Below are 17,411 nucleotides of genomic sequence, written 5' to 3'. Positions count from 1 at the left end.
TTAAAATTCACCTGATAACAGGAGCACTACGCCATCAAAGCGACAGTTATTATGCCACAGATCTTTCATAACTGATTGCTTCGAAATGACAAACAGGTTTTTCATTGATTTGCATGTTTAACGGAAGCTTCAGTACCGAATATTCCTTTTTTCCAACTTCTAGTAGCGTTGCAGCAATTCCAGTAGATGCGAGAGCCAACACAATTCCATTTTGAGATTTTATTTTTGCCAGTGCCGTCGAGCGCATCAAATAGTCCACTGTTTCCATCATTGACAGTCTTCATCAATTCATCATAGGCACTTTTTTGCTGCTCATTCAATAATGGAACATTTCTTGAAGTTGTTGTTCCAAAGTAATTCTGTCGTATGCACGCTCACATTCCAATGTACGATTCAGTACATTTCTGATTTGACGATTTGGTGCTAGAATATGAATTTCAGTCAAAAGTTTGCCACTCATAAGCAAACACAAATCTTCAATTAACACCAAAGTTTCATTGTAGATGTCATCGTTCATTTGCAATTCTGAATTCTCTGTTACCACTTTCCCGAGTTTTCCAATTTTTTTGGTTAGATAGATTAGAAAAAAAAAATAAAAAAAAAAAAATTATTGAAATTTTAGAAATTATTAGTTATCACAAAAACGGTACTCATGGACTTTTTTTTAGACCATTAAAAGAGAAATACTTCTTTCATACATAACTTTTGTGTATCTTGAACCGCTTTCGCAGCGCAAGGAACGGAAACCCTCAAAGATAAATAATTTCCCCCGTTTTTTACACATTTACCACTGTTTCTTCGCAGCGTGATGCTATATAGCCTATAGCCTTCCTCGATAAATGGACTATCCAACACAAAAAGAATTATTCAATTCGAACCAGTAGTTTCGGAGATTAGCGCGTTCAAACAAACAAACAAACTCTTCAGCTTTATAATATTAGTATAGATAAAGTAAGTATAAAGTCCATGTTTGTGCTGAGGGCTCTAAATTTGTACTCACCATGACTCCGTAGCACTCTCCCGTTATTTATCTTCGATTAATTGCAGATTTGATAGACCATTGTAGCTATAACAACCCCAAACTAAACTTTGTTCCTATTCAAATTGCACATATTTCCACGGTATACATACTTTTGTTATGTGTAAATCTTCAAAAAGTCTTCAATCTGCAAGTGAAACAAAAACAAACGGTAAATAGAATATCATACCATTATTATTTAGTAGCTTATAGTATCTACCAATAGTATATGCAATTTTTTTTTTTTTTTGTTGAACTCTTGGAAGAAATATTCAAATAATAGTAAAAATGTGGTGGGGTATCCATGATTTTGTACGAAATTTTCGAAGAAAAATATTAGAAACTCTGCCAAAATGACGACAGTTCCAGCGAGCACTCAGAAAAGTAAAATCTCCAGCAAGATCGTCTAAAGTTAAAGTAAGAAAGTATGTGTTTGGATAAGACTTTAAACCAGGAAACCAATGAAAACGGATCTTTTTGCAGTTTTTTAATTTTTTTTTTAAATAGTTATATAGAAAATAAAAATCGTTCAAGCGCTAGTGAGTTGTAACTCACAAATTTTATCAAGATTGGTTCATTTATTCTCGAGAAATCCTGACAAACGATTTTAAATAGTATTTTGTGATTTTTTTTTAGAAATTCCGAAAACTCAGCCGTCAGTACATCATCATCCAAAACAAAGCTCTTGCCGTGGACAGCATAACTCATTAGTGGCTCATCCACAATCAATAAACCTTAAGGGGCTATACCAGTGTAACCCATGAAAAAATAGGCGATTTTCGTGATTTTTTTTTTTCAAAATATTGAAAAAAAAATAACGAAGTTTCTTCGGAGGTGCCAGGCATGATTCCAGGCGAATAAGTAGCTGAAACAACAAAATTCAAAAAGGTATTCAACTTTACAATGACCTACGGTTTTTGAAAAATATCAAAACTATTCGAGATACGACCTTACCGCTTTCACAGGATATTTTTGAAAGTATATATCATACTATCGAATAAGTAAAAAATAAAAAAGTCGATTTTTTGAAAATGTCACAGTGGTATAGCCCGTTAAATATTTCGATAGTACATGGATAAATCTAGTTAATGAACGTCGAAAAAAATATTGAAATTTGACTTTTTTACTGAATTTTTAAATTTAATTCTAATTTCCAACTTCTACCATTTTCTAAAAGACAAAATTACTAATATTGAATATATTTAAGGTTAGGGTTTCCAGCTCTATTTCTGCCATGAAAATAAGTCGCATCAAATCCATTAGTTCGGACTTCGGCTTAAAACGTTTAGCGCTCTTGCTAAAATGGTAAAATTTTTTTTGGCTTTTCTCCAATAACAATTTGTTTGAATTTATTGAAACATTTGAAAATTAGCGCTAATAGCTTGTGTGAATCATCACTTAAATCTATGTATGTACTCAGATGAATTGCAACCGCAAACAGAACAGTGAAATGAAAGTAAATACTTTTCTTACGCTCCACTTGTCGACTTGGAAATCAATGCGAATTCCAAGAATAAAATCGTTTTCATGCACCCATTGTTTTGCATTGTTTACGTAGATGAGTATTTTTTTATTTACACAATACAAAAGCAGTACATCTTCACATATGCGAGCATTCATTAGCATACGCGGCGGTGATTAATCAAATCTTTATGCGTGAACACCAACAACGAGTCAATAGCACAAGCAATAAAACGTGCCCCCCAAGAAAGTCAAAGCCCAATGCACCCAATGTGTCCATTAGATGATCGGCAACGCAACCGCAACCGCTGATGATTAACCATCAGCCGCAAAAGGCGAAAGGGATCGGCGCTCGATAATGAGCTGTCTTACCATATGCCGTGTCGTCCGTCGCATTTCTCGATACTCAGCAAAGTCAATTGCGTTGATATTGTTTACGATCTTATTATGTGAATAATGTGCGAAAAACAATGCGAATGTCTCTAGCTTTATTGCCAGCTGAGTTCTTTATTATAATATTTGTTTTTGTCATTCTTAGGTATTTATCGAACTGTTTCTTTGTTCTCCGCTTTAGACGGGAAATGCGTGCTTAGTGAGTGTTAAACAATTTAACATCTCGTCAAGGAGCTCTTTAGCTGAGTAATATCATCGTGACACGTGACCACATTTTACGTGGGATAGCGGTATTTTGAGTATTCTCAAACTTATGGGGAATTGCTTATGCGGAAACGGAGAAAAAGGCAATCTGTAAACAAAACGTTGAATGAGAATCAGCTCTAAAGGTTTTGGAGGTGAGTTTTAGTGCATTTTTATATCTATCTATATATAGAGGTTTTTTATTAGTTGAGTTGAGAGAAAACAGTTTCTTAAGGCAGTACTTTGCTTTACAGGCTTCAAAAAATCTATTTTTTTGTTTTGTTTTAAATCTCTAGTGGCCGAGCGTCGAGCCGGTGCGAATACTTAGGCAGACTTTTAAGCGCGTTTTCTCGAGTTTTCATTTTCACAAGTGTTAGAAAACGGTGCAGGCGATAGCAAAAAGAATATATGTCCGATCGAAAAGTGATCTAGCTTCAGTATTAAATTATCTTCTATTTGAACTAAAAAAGTTGGACAAAAGTATTATTTAAACTACTTGTTTTGCAACTTAAAGTCAATTTCTCTTATACCTGAGACAAACATGTAGTATACATTGTAGTATGCTTCAGAAACCATATGTTTATCACCGGTTTTCCGAATTTTGTTTGAAAGCAAATGGTGTTCCGTACTACAATGGAGTTCTAGAAACCATTGAAATTTTGTGGTGTTGTGAAATGTACTACAATGGATTGAATTGAACACACCGAAAGCTTTAAGCTCTTCTGCCACAATCATATGTTTTCTGACATTTTGACACACAGAAAATAAATTAAATTCAAAATTAATAGAAATCAAAAAACAAAATTTAAAAAATGATGTGAAAAATATGTAATATGTATGTAATAATATGTAATATGTAATAATTCTATTGGACAATAATATTTTAAGATTGCTTGAAGTTATAACTACGTCAGGATCAATTTTCCTGCCTGTTATTCATAATTACATTTTGCTTGAATTTATTTGTATCAGCTGATGAATAGTTCATGGTTTCTAGAGCTTTTAATGTAGTACATATAATAATATGGAAACCATATGTCTGTCTTAGGTAATACGCTCCACTACAGTGAATTTTTATTCAAACTTCAAAAAAATTTGGAATTTTATAACTTCTTCGGTATTTTTTTAGTTCATAAAGAAAAGAAACTTATGAAAATAAAAAAAAAAAAATTGGTTCGACTGTTTCAGAAGCATCGCACGACCTCCATCACCGGCACCGGTTTACAAGTGCAGATTCCAGGCGCTCCAGAAAAATACTTACAACTTTGAAAAAATTTCAATATTTTTAATAATAAATATTCTTTTTAAGCCTTAAATATAATACACTATCGTCTTAAAATTCCGTTTACCGCAATCATTTCCTTCCCTTTAAAAAAAAATTGCTAAAAAACGCTTTTTTCGGCTTCTAAAGCAGACTACTGCCTTAAATCAAAGGCCAAAGTCAATAAAAGAAAAGATATATATTTACTATTTTATATAACTCAAATACGGAGCCATTTTAATGGTCAAGGACAGTCTTACAATAATTCTTTATTTCACTCTATTTCATTACTAGAAATTTCCAGTAAATATTTAAAATTACAATTCCATAAAATAAAAAACATTTAACTTTTTTTGTTTTTAATATAACAGACCGACACGAGAATTATATTAATAAAAAATGTTGCGAAACGAATTCGGGTCTAACGAAACGAATCCATCAATATTCTATTATGTTACACTTGAAGAAATTATAGCCATGTATAAGTCTTAACAGCATCACTAATGCAGAATCTACAATTAATTGATTTTGGCTATCGTCCACCTACTTGAAGGCAAGAAGAGTGGAGTATCGAAGGGATAGACGTTTGTATAAATACATATCTATATATCTCTACAAACATATATACATTACTTCGGGGATGTAAAGCGGATCGCCTCCTAGTGTTGCTTTCTGTAATACTAAATAATCTGCGGCCTTCCCGTCCTTTGAAGCTCCTCATGGACGTTTAATACTGGATTGACACGAAAAATGAATTGGTTTGTTTTGGATTTGGTGGAAACTTGGGCTGGTCTTCATGATATTCCGCCACCTCTATTCAGAAATGCCTGGTGAATTAATGTCAAGGCTTAAAACCCTGGCAGACCTCATAGTACGTTCGTCCCTGTTCATCATTAAGTTAGTCTCTGAACGCATTACTGATAAGGCGGGCGTCAACTCTGGCCTTGATTTCTTAACTGTGATAACCTTGGGACTATTAAAGGCGACTATCTTCCGAGATCGGTTAAGAATATAATGAGGTGATCTGTTGGAGAAGAGCAGTGATTTTGAAAGCATGGTGTGGTGTCAAAGTATATTTTCAAAAAATGATCAGCCTAAATTTACATTTTATATACACTTTTTATATTATTTGCTGTTAAGTTTCGAGGTCTCTACACTAATTAATATAACTATACTTATTGAAATCATCTGTCAATATGGTCCTACATATTTTGAGATATCACCGAATTACTGTCGAGGACGAATTTATACGAGGAAACTATTTTTAAATGGTTCCTCTACTGGAATTCGATTCATTCACCCTACGTGGCTTCAACAGTGGCTGACTAAATAAGTTGATATAAAGGGTTTTCAAGCATAAATCGGCCGATACTGCTGTAATTTTACCTTCGATATTTGTATGAAGTTCATCAATCGTCGCTGGCTTGTTGGCATAGACCATAAACTTGACGTAGCGCCACAGGAAATAGTCTAACGGCGTCAAATCGCACGACCTAGGCGGCCAATTGGCTAGGCCACTTGGTGAGTTAACACGTGCACCAAACTTGGTTTCAATAAATCGATTCCCTGTGTGGCTTGTGGCGCCGTCCTATTGGAACCACATATTGTCCAAGTCCATATCATCCAATTCGGTCCAAAAATATTCGGTTATCATTGAGCGGTAGTGATTCCCATTCACAGTAACGTGCCGTTCTTGATCATCACGGAAGAAGTACCAAAATGGCAAATATTGCTGAAGATAAATATCAAAAGGGCGTCGTTTACTGTCCCTATCGGTTTACTTTTATAGTGTTCCTATTGAAAAACCCTTTACTATACATATATCAAATAATACTATATATAAGAGATGTACATGTAGACACCACATAAAAGACCACGATTAATATAGTGCCACTGATAAAAATTACGATCATATCAAGCTTACTACGCACAAGCTCTCACGCAATTTACCAGCCAAAAATTCAACTCACTCTCACTGAACGTTGCGGACAAAGCGTGATTCAAAGCGCACGCTTACCATTAGACGATCTTTGAGTTTTTTTCACGTGCTCACGCGCTCACGTGCAGCGACCGACAGATTAACACAGCTGGTGCGTTAGAGCGCGTGCAATGCACATAGAATTTGATTGATTGTTTTCACGTTTCTGCAGGGTTTTCGGAAGTTTTCGACAGGTTTTTGAGCGCACCGACATTACGGCAAAAGTGAACTTGAGCGCGCACACTTACGCTCTTGCGCTCATTGCAGCGACACGGGCGCTCTTTGCTGGCGCGAGTAAATGGCAAAAATGTTTGTGATTAAAATATTTCTAACTACAGACAATAAGTGCAAAGCATTGTCCGAAATTTTAGGTAGTTTTTTTTTTAATTTTTCTTTGAGCGCTACTACTCTTATTACTGCTATTTGTGTAAACCAGCGTTTTTGAGCATGTCATGCGCTCATCACTCATTCCATGCACAGCGACCGACTGACCCAAAGCGCGCATACAACCAACCATTGCCATACGGTTTTAGTTTAGTTCAGTTCAGTTAGGCGGTCATTTAGTGCGAGTACGTATCACCGGCGCAGGTTTAGTTTAGTTCGTTGCGGTGCCGTTTGCATTTTCGACATTGGATTGTTCAGTACTATGCGATACTTACGTTGTGGTGGTGTGCTGCGCGTTTGAACGGTTTTTTGGATTTTTATTGTGTTTTTTCGTATTGAAAATTTTCATTAATTTTTCATTACGCGCATTTTCAAGTTTCGTACGCAACGCAACGTGCAAATGCCTACCTAGCTGGGTCCGACTGCACGACACTCGCGCCTACGGCTGCCGCAACATTCGTACCTGTTGTGACCTGCATGCAGCAAGTAAAAGTAGCGCTTTATTGAAATTTCCGCTGCGTCAAGTTGTCTGTCGCTGGTGTGTCAGCAGTTGCGCGCGATTCGTCGCTAATTTCGTTAGGCAGTGATTTAGTTCGTCGTTTGATCGGTCAGTCAGTCAGTGCTGGCGGCAGTGCGGTACGGTTTTGTAATATTTTATTAAAAAACGTGCGCGTTAAATCCGATTTGCAACAGCGGCATCGAATATATATCTTATATATATATATTTTATATATATCTACTGAAGTGTTTCTTTTATTGTGCCAAAGTGCTAAATATAATATCAAAGCAAGCGCTGCACTGCATGAAGGCATACATCCCGGCGACATTATAAATTGCTACAACTAAAAAAGTGTTATCATTGTGTGAGTATCCAGCAAGCTCAGTTTGAAAATTAAAAAAAAAAAAATTAAACGCTTATTTATCTACCGTTATATCTCTGTATACTACATATTAAATAAAGATATGTGAGTTTAAATATATAGATATAGTATATATATACTATAAATATATATAATATATGCTGTGATTCTTAAACTTATCATTTGTGTTGTTGCTTTCGCTTTTAATGCTACACGTATTGTACATATGTATGTATTGTTGGTGTTGTTGTTATTATTGTGCGCATTGCTGCTGCTGATGACGGTGATTATTCAATTGTACCGAAACCAGAAGAGTTTTCTGCACTAATTGAACAACAAGGTATAGATTATATACAAGCACACACACCCACACATACCTATGCATATCCATATATATGTTTGAATGTACATATATATTATTTATATGTATGTGTGTTTATATGTATGTCCACATGAAAGCATGTATGACTTGGGGTTGCTGAAATTGTCCCATCCAACCACCGGTCCGGCGCACGATCACTTGGCTGGCAGTTAGTTAATCTGCATATATTAGATATCATAGAGTCGCCGCGCGGCAGCTAATGCGTGTATAAATGCAACATTTAGTAAACATACATACATACATACATATATGTATATCACAGTATGCGATAAGTACAATAATCATCGCTACTTGTTCGTCGCATCAATTGATATGTTTTTGTGTTCTGAAAGTGCGAAGTTTCTAAGCACATATGGGGAGTAAAGTAGCTATAATAATACACGAAAAAGCACAATGGAAATAAATACATACATATACACATACTTATATGAAAGGAATGTGGTATCATTCACTCGTTAGTTGCAGGAAAGTGAAACTGTTTTTGTTGCTAGTAATAAATATATATTGAAATGATTGATAAGCTGTCGTGTAGGGTGTTATTTTGGAGGTATGAAATTAAAAAAAAAAAATTAAACAAATTTTAAATTTTGAATTTTGGGAATATCATTCTCGCAACTGAGTCTTATTAAAACTATTATATCGGATTAATTTCTCATTATTTATACTACAATTTTTATTTCATAAAAATAATATTTAAGTGTTTCTTAAGCAATTAGGTGGTCTTATTAAATAGTAGAATATGTTTAAAATATTTTCCAAAATTTTTAAATCGATGAAATAAAAAAAAAATAAAAATTGAAAATTTTGATTATAAAAATTGAAAATTTTGATTTTTTTAGAGTATCATTATCGCAACTGAGTCTTATTAAAACCATTCTATCGGATTATTTTCTCATTATTTATTTTACAATTTTTATTTTACAAAAAATAATACTTAAAGTGTCATAAGCGGTTAGTTGGTCTTATTAAATAGTATAATATGTTTAAAATATTATCCAATATTTTCAAATCAATGAAATTAAAAAAAATATAAAAAGGGAATATTTTGATTAAAAAATAAAATTGATAAAAAAATAAAAAAAAAAATTGAAAATTTTGATTATATGTTGATATTGAAAATTTGAAATTATTGATTTGAAAAAAAAAAAACAAGTAAGGAAAGTCTAAGTTCGGGTGTAACCGAACATTTTATAATCTCGCAATTTATTGATGTAATTTTATAAAGATAACACAAGTCGACCCATATATTTGGTATAAAGTTCAATAGAATAACGAAAATCATCATAAATAGTATATGGGGACTGAGGTAATTCCTAAACCGATTTCACTCGTTTTCACCACCAAGATACAATATATCGAAGACTATACGCTCACTTAATTTAATATTACTTATAATTAGGTATATGGGATCTGGGGGAAGTTATGACCCGATTTTTACCATTTCAGGTACAGAGAGAAACTGTGATAAGAAAAAAATTCAGAGGGAATGAATTACATTAAAATATCTGAGGGATTTATCTATATTTTCGGTGAAAAATTAACCTTAGGCACTGAGTTCTTCATGTTCGATATCAGGGGCCTTGAAAAGTCATGGTCCGATTTTGACAATTTTTCCACAAGTGATGTAACAGCTCAAATACAGTATTTGTGTAAAGTTTTATTCCACTATCTTCATATGTGAATAATGTATATATGTATTATAAAGTGATCGAATCAGATGGAATTCAAAATTGAGTTGTATGGGAAGTAGACGTAGTTGTGCCGATTTCGCCCATATTCCACCCGTGTCATTAGGGTGTCAAGAAAGTGTTATGTACCGAATTTCATTGAAATCGGTCGAATAGTTCTTGAGATATGGTTTTTGACCCATAAGTGATTTGGTGTTTCTGACGTTTTTCGTTAGGGAGTTAACCCACTTTTAGTAATTTTCAACAACACCTTTGTATGGGAGGTGGTCGTGGTTATTATCCGATTTCTTTCATTTTTGGACTGTATAAAGAAATGGCTAAAAGAAACGACAGCAGAAAGTTTGGTGTACACAGTTTTTTTGGTTTCCAAGATATATACAAAAACCCTATTTGGGGGCGAGGCCATGCCCACTAAAAAAAATTACATCCAAATGTGCCCCTCCCTAATGAGATCCTTTGTACCAATTTTACTTTCATAACTTTATTTGTGGCTTAGTTATGACACTTTATGTGTTTTCGGTTTTCGGCATTTTGTGGGCGTGGCAGTGGACCGATTTTGCCCATCTTCGAAAGTAAGCTCCTCAGTGTACCAAGGAATATGTGTTCCAAGTTTCATTAAGATATCTTATCTTTTACTCAAGTTATCGCTTGCACGGACAGACGGACAGACGGACGGACAGACATCCGGATTTCAAATCTACTCGTCATCCTGATCATTTATGTATATATAACCCCATATCTAACTCTTATATTTCTTGGTGACACAAACAACCGTTATGTGAACAAAACTATTATACTCTGTGCAACAGGTTGCGAGAGTATAAAAATTTGAATTGAAAATTTTGATTTTTGAAAAAAAAAATTTGAATTGAAAATTTTGATTTTTTTTTTTTGGAGTATCATTCTCGCAACCGAGTCTTATATAAAATATTCTATCGGTGTAATTTCTCATTATTTATTCTAAAATTATTATTTCACAAAAAATAATATTTAAAGTTTCTGAAACGATTAGGAAGTCTTGTTGAATAGTATAATATGACCCTCTGGAAGTTCAGCTAACAAGGCCACGTCAGTTTCAATTTAAAACTTTAAACGCACTTATCTCAAAGCTGAAAACGAAAATTTTACAAAAAAAATAGTTTTTTTTTACATAGTCTGTCTAAAATTATAATTTTAATATTTTACTTTTTCCTCAATGAACCTTATTATTGATATCGTTCAATAACGAGATTTATCCATGTACTATCGAAATATTTTGGTTTATTTATTATGCTATCTAATCTAATCTCCAATCTAATCCGGCAAGAGCTTTTTTAGATAATTCTTATTTAGACAAAACAATGCACGCCACTGTAATTTAATAATACTAAAAATTCCTCATAAATGACATCTGAAACCATGTTTTGCTTTTAGTCAATTATGTTTTATGAGTTATAGCGTTTTTAGACAGCCAAATTAATTGAGCAATTAAATTTTTTATTGAGCAAGCAGTATTTGCCTTTCGCACAGCCGGTTCAGCCAATCGTCTTTGTCGCAGAGCTGCGTTTGATTTTCAAGTCGATTAAAATTCAATTAAAAATAAATTTAGATTTTATTTTGTATGGTAAATCGATCTTATTAAGGGTTTAGTGGGAGTCAGAGACACGAAAAAATTAGAATTTTGAGTAATTTTTTTTTGATATTAAATTATGTTATTTTACAAAAGTAATAATATGGCATTATTATACAATGTTTTGACTTAAAGTCACGAAAAAAAAAATTATAATTTCCAAAGTTAAGCTGTGTTGACCCAGTTTCAAAAAAAGGTCCTTGCGGTGACAATCATAAGTCCTTGGAGATTCATCTAAAATCAATCGGATAAAAAAAATTAGTTTTATAAATAGATAATCTTGGGCCTGAACCAAACTTTTTTTTCAAAAATTAACAAAATGGCGGCCTCAGGAAATTTTGTCAAGATTTTCGGGAAAAAGTCAACAGTTAATTTGTCTTAAAAAATCGAAATTAAAAAAAATATCTTTGGTTCAGTCCTGAGTTTATTATGTATTCTAAAAGCTGTAGAAATTTCATTAAAATCTGCCGAGCGGTTTTCGAGTTACAGTTCTCACTAGTTCAAAAAACATAGTTTTGAGAAAAAAGCATTTAAAGTTTCGCACTAGTGCCCGAGCGCTCGTTGTTATTTGTCGAATAACTCTAAAAGCAATTATCGGTTAAACTTCAAATTTTCAGAGTATATTTTTAAGATATTACACTTAACGAAAATGCTAAAAAAACGGATTTTTTGAGAATCCAGACTACCCCTAATCCCTTAAGCGTTCCAATCGAGCAGAGGCCGGTTAATTATTCAATTAGCCCCTGTGTAAAAACGTTATAAGCTCTATTAGTAACTCATTCAATAAAATAATTAACAGGAAAGCTTTCGATTACAATTGGTATATTTAAAGTTATAATTCGATGAAAAATAAAAGAATATTTAAATATTTTATTTTTAATAATTATTACAAAAATGCTTCTTTTTTGCAATTTTTATTTAACAGTCCGACACGTGGTTCACAATAAAAAAAATTGCGAAACGAATTCCGCTCTACCAAAGCGAATCCATTAATATTCTCTTCGGTTACACTTGAAGAAATCATTGCCAAGCATAAGTATGAACTGCAACACTAACGGTGCAATTTAGAATGCTAATTATTGAAATATATATTTATATAATTAACAATGAAAATATTAAATTGTATTAATAATAATTTCTATGAAGAAAGGAAATCAAATTGAGGAAATCAAATTTTCAATGCTTTTAAATATACATATGTACGTATAACTATAAAATACTGCCGTAACCGGAACGGTTCTAGAAATATTTCTAAATGAAAATGTGATACGCAACAACTACAAAAAACAGCACTACAAAATCACGAGTTCCGCTAATCGAAATCGGTATTTTTCCTAATATTTACAAATATACTATTTAAATAATATATGTACATATATAGCATTAACCTACAATAGAATTCAAAAAATCACCTTTTTATTTGGTTAAAAATCATGCACTTACACAATTCTTTAAATATATCACTAAATTAAGTACATTCATATAGACCTATTTAATTAGTTATAAATTGAAGAATTGCCAAAATGGCAAAAATAGTACATACACTCAATTAGGTTAAATGCCAAGCGCCTATTTTCATACTAAAAAATCTTAAAAAATTTACAAAAAAAAAGTACCAACGTGACGCGCATGTGACCATGAAATGTCGAAAATGCCACATTTCCTAATCAAAATCAAAAGAAAAGCCGGTACACACATACCAATATACATACAAATAAGTGGGCGCTGAAAAAACTTGTAGCGAAGTCAAAAAAAACACAAATAAAAATCTGAAAGTAGTTTTCCGAAACAAAATAAATGCCGCAGAGAGGCTGTGGCAGAGCGCCAACGAGTTTCTGAGATGAGCTGAGCATGAATTTATAACTTGTCTGTAGCATAATTAAGCAACCGAGAGCGACAGGTGAGTGCGGCTGCGCATGAGAGTTGGTGAGATACGCTGCGTCACTGCATCAAATATGTATGTATGTCTTCGTTTGTGAATAGATATGTGCTGCTCGTTTAGGTTGAAGGTGGGTAAAACAATGCTGTGCTATGTTGGCAGTGAAACGGCGATGTGTTGTAATAAAAAAAAATTAACAGAAACTTAATTTAATTTAATTTAAATGTAAATTGAAAAACGTGGCGATATTATAAAAACTGAAGTCGAACTGATTTTTAGCTGAAGCGACCAAAATATTTTGATTTTAGACAATTGTATTCCAATAAATTGCAAAATAATTTAATAAAGGTAAGAAATATTTGTAATAGCCTTTTCGCACAACCAAATTAACTGAATACATTAATACTATAATTGAGAAACCATTTGGTACCTTTCGCACAACCAGCTACTCGATTAACGACCAGCTGTTATATAATACATTTTTGTTTTTACTATTCAGAAGAGTTGCAAAGTTTCATCAGCTGTTGGCTATTTTATCAATAACCACAGTCAAATTTATAGCTTAGACAACAACCCGCAGAGTTGCATTCCAGTTTCAACTCGATTTGTATTCGATTAAAAAATAATGTAGTAAAATAAGATTTTTCTTTTGGTAAATCCAACTAAATCGAGTAAAGACCGGTTAATTGATCAATTAACTACTGTGTGAAAAAGCTATTCGCTATTTGTTTATTGTCATAGTAGTTGGGAAACAAATTTTTATTTTCAGTTTTTATATTTTTTATTTAATTAAATTATTTTAATAAATTATTCAAATTCTATTAATGAAGTAAAAGGTAGATTGGCCAAGAAATTTTATTATGTGCTCAAAATATATATTTTTAATAATATTTCGATAAGTACGAATATTCGAAATTTACTTTCGAAACCTAGTAATTTTGAACTTGTAAATATTCAAAAGAATTCTACTGATTTTCCATATCGTTCCAAAAAAAAAAATGTTTTTGAATTTTTTTTTTTTGAAAATATTTAGTTTTTGAACAAGTTTTTAATTTCAACTAATAATTAAAATAATTTAAATTTTATTAACCTTTTCACACAATTCTAATCATTTCTGAATATAAATTACAAAATTCGTTATATTATTATTTATACATATTTCATTACACTGAGTTTGATTGCTATGTGTACCATCGTAGTGGTTGTTTAAATTATCAAGCAAAATAACTGTTTTTTTACTCATCAATCACACACTCATCAAAATCATTTGCGATCTTAAATATTTTGTTATTTGTTTCTTTACAATCATTTATTCCTGTCTTTCATGCCAAATGTGTCACGCTAAATTTGGTCGCTATTTGATAAAAAATTTGCATAAAATATGCCGCGCTTCTGTAAATTTAAATTGCCTAACAAAACAGCAACATCAATTGGCTGCAGCATGTGAAAAGCGCTTCAATTGTAACGCCATCAGCCCCACTCAAATTCAATTAAAGCTGCGCGCCCACCCAATCGGTAGGCGAAGAAACGCCTAGAAATCGCTCAACTCAACGTCGGCGTGGACCGACAATTTTCGCAAATCCAAATGAATGCCACTCAAATGGCAAATTCGCTAATTTCGCCAACAGGGACGCGTACGTCGACTGTGCTGCCGACTGCAGTTGGAGGCAAACAACGGCAGCGCTGCTGTAGTGATCCCCATTTGGTATGGCAGTTCGGTTTTGAGCCAACGCCAGATTCGTCGGTTGCGCGGTTGCTGCGCTGCGCTGCGATCGTCTGCCTGGCACGGCTCTGCACAGCCACACGTTCATGTGCATGTGTGTGTTGTGTTTTCTTGTGTGTCTGTTCGTCTGCTTCTCTTTTTGGCTGTGCGGCGCGTTGCCGCTGTTGGCCCGGCTTCAACGCTCTATGCTGAAGCCCCAATATGTGTGTGCACCAATTGGTGGTTGCTGGTTTGGTTGGTTTGTATTTTCTCGGCCGCAACGTCAACTCCAAATTCAGTGCAATTTTGTACGCTTTGACGATCAGTCGGTTAAGTCGGGAAAATAGCGAGTTAAATTGCTAGGCAAAATAGATTTTGCTTTTAGTTTTCAAAGTGAACGGGTGAACGAAACGAGCCAACAAGTGTGCCAAATCAACAACGGTCCGATCGAAGTGGCGCAAGCAAAGCAATAAAGAAATTTTTGGCATATATAATTTGCGTAATTAAAAAGATTTCCTTCACAATACGAACCAATACGAAAGTTAGCGCAAAGGTGAATAATTCAACGAAGTGTTTTTGTGCCGCTATTGACATGGAACAATGTTCTTGATACTGTTAACCTGACGCAAGTCCATAACTGCACTGTTCGGGAGTGTCAGTTGCAGTCGTAAGAGCATTTCGAAATAGAATTCTTATTTGGTGCGCTCAGTTTAACGGTGCATTCGCATTTGACGGAAGCGGGCAATTGTGCAAACGAAAATTCAATACTCGATCGAATTGTGTATTTATTCGGGAGTTTCAAATTATTTCAATTATTTATAAAATAACAGCGAGTTTAAAGGCTTCTTTTCACAACCAAATAACAACTAAAACTATCAAGGTGAGTTCGAAGGAAATCGTGGTTTAAAGTTGTAGTGGCAATGTAAAGATTATTTCATATCGGAAACAAAAAAAATATGAAAAATCAAAATGACTGTTACGCATTTTATTAAAGAATATATAAAAATATAATAATTATGAAACAATTAAGAAATCATAACAAAATAAAATAAAATAAAATAAATTAAATTAAATTAAATTAAATAAAAATAAAATAAAAATAAAATAAAATAAAATAAAATAAAATAAAATAAAATAAAATAAAATAAAATAAAATAAAATAAAATAAAATAAAATAAAATAAAAATAAAATAAAATAAAAATAAAATAAAAATAAAATAAAATAAAATAAAATAAAATAAAATAAAAATAAAAATAAAATAAAAATAAAATAAAATAAAAATAAAATAAAATAAAAATAAAATAAAAATAAAATAAAATAAAATAAAATAAAATAAAATAAAATAAATTAAATTAAATTAAATTAAATTAAATTAAATTAAATAAAATACAGATCAGATTTGAAAATTTATTTAATTTTCTTTAATGAAATTTGAAGACATTTTTTTTAATTGAAAAAAAAAAAATTATAAACAGTGTATTTAATAGTAAAGTAGTTTATTGAAATGTTTTTTTTTCATAGGCATATTTTGTTTTTGGTTATGTATATTGTGTAACTCTTTTTTTAATATTAATATTTTATTTAAAACATAACAAAAATGGCAAATCCGAGTACTACTTTTTTATTGATTTAATTTAATAAAACAAATACTTATTTCCTTAAAAAATCATTTAATTTCTATATGACAATAAACATATAAAATATAATAATATTTTTAATCAATTTTCTATCTACACTGGTTAATTTATACCATTTAAATAAAAAAATTAATTCGATATTTCCAAAAAATAACAAAAATATTTTTTTTTTTACATGAAAAATGACAGGAAAGCTTAAGATAAAACCTACAGGGAATCAAATAAAAAACAATAAATAATTTCTAAAACGCCTGTATGTTAAACCAATACCATTAAAATGCAATAAAAAAACAAAATCGATAAAAACTGGTTGAATACAAAGGCAAAAAGTACGCAGTCGTTTTACTAGATCTTCTTAGAAGAAATTCGAACTAAAGAAAAACTCACAAATGCATCCATAAAAAATCTAAAATCTTCGGCGCTTACCTGCAGTGCTCATGTCTTTGTGCTGTGATTTTCCGCTGGCCACCTGTTTACTGCGCACCTACGCAAGCGCAGTTGACTACTTGTTGGTCTGACAGCAATACAATTTCGCTTACAAAAACATCACATTCACAGCCACATTCGTCACAGCTTCCCTTCGGCTGCAGTAGAGTAAACAATGCTGCGCATTTATCGGACTCTGCACAGCAAGTGGTCTTCGTGTTGCTTTGTGTTGTTCCCTTGTTTGTGAAGATTTCCCTTAATGACATTATTTGCTTTATGGTTTTACTTGTCTGCTTAACGGCAGTGTGAAGTTGCCCGATTTGTGCATCTGCGCGCATTCCGAATTTGGTTGAACGCGCATTCTTAGTGGCTGGCTAACTACCTGCGCAGATAGTGAGAAGATTATATGTACCTGTATGAATGTATATACAATGTGTGTATTGCATGTAGTTTGAGTCCTTCACAAACGGCTGTGACTAATTGCGTGTT

At 32.5% G+C, this 17,411-nt stretch overlaps 1 protein-coding gene across 2 annotated transcripts in view; it reads left to right on the top strand.

Moving 5' to 3' along the window:
* Positions 1-6,797: 6,797 nt before the first annotated feature.
* Positions 6,798-17,411, top strand: part of LOC105210924 (patched domain-containing protein 3) — a 64,165-nt gene continuing 53,551 nt past the window's right edge. The window contains exon 1 of one of the 2 annotated variants that reach the window (XM_054233602.1): positions 6,798-7,601. The gene's annotated coding sequence lies outside the window, so the exon portion shown is untranslated. Of the gene's footprint in view, positions 7,602-14,253; positions 15,739-17,411 lie in introns of those variants that run through there. The other variant, XM_011182130.3, reaches the window with a different exon arrangement.

This window comes from Zeugodacus cucurbitae, chromosome 6 (assembly GCF_028554725.1).
Source record: "Zeugodacus cucurbitae isolate PBARC_wt_2022May chromosome 6, idZeuCucr1.2, whole genome shotgun sequence".
Classification (NCBI taxonomy): Eukaryota; Metazoa; Arthropoda; class Insecta; order Diptera; family Tephritidae; genus Zeugodacus; species Zeugodacus cucurbitae.
The sequence above is the reverse complement of the archived record's forward strand: the minus strand, read 5'-3'. Positions and strand labels throughout refer to the sequence as shown.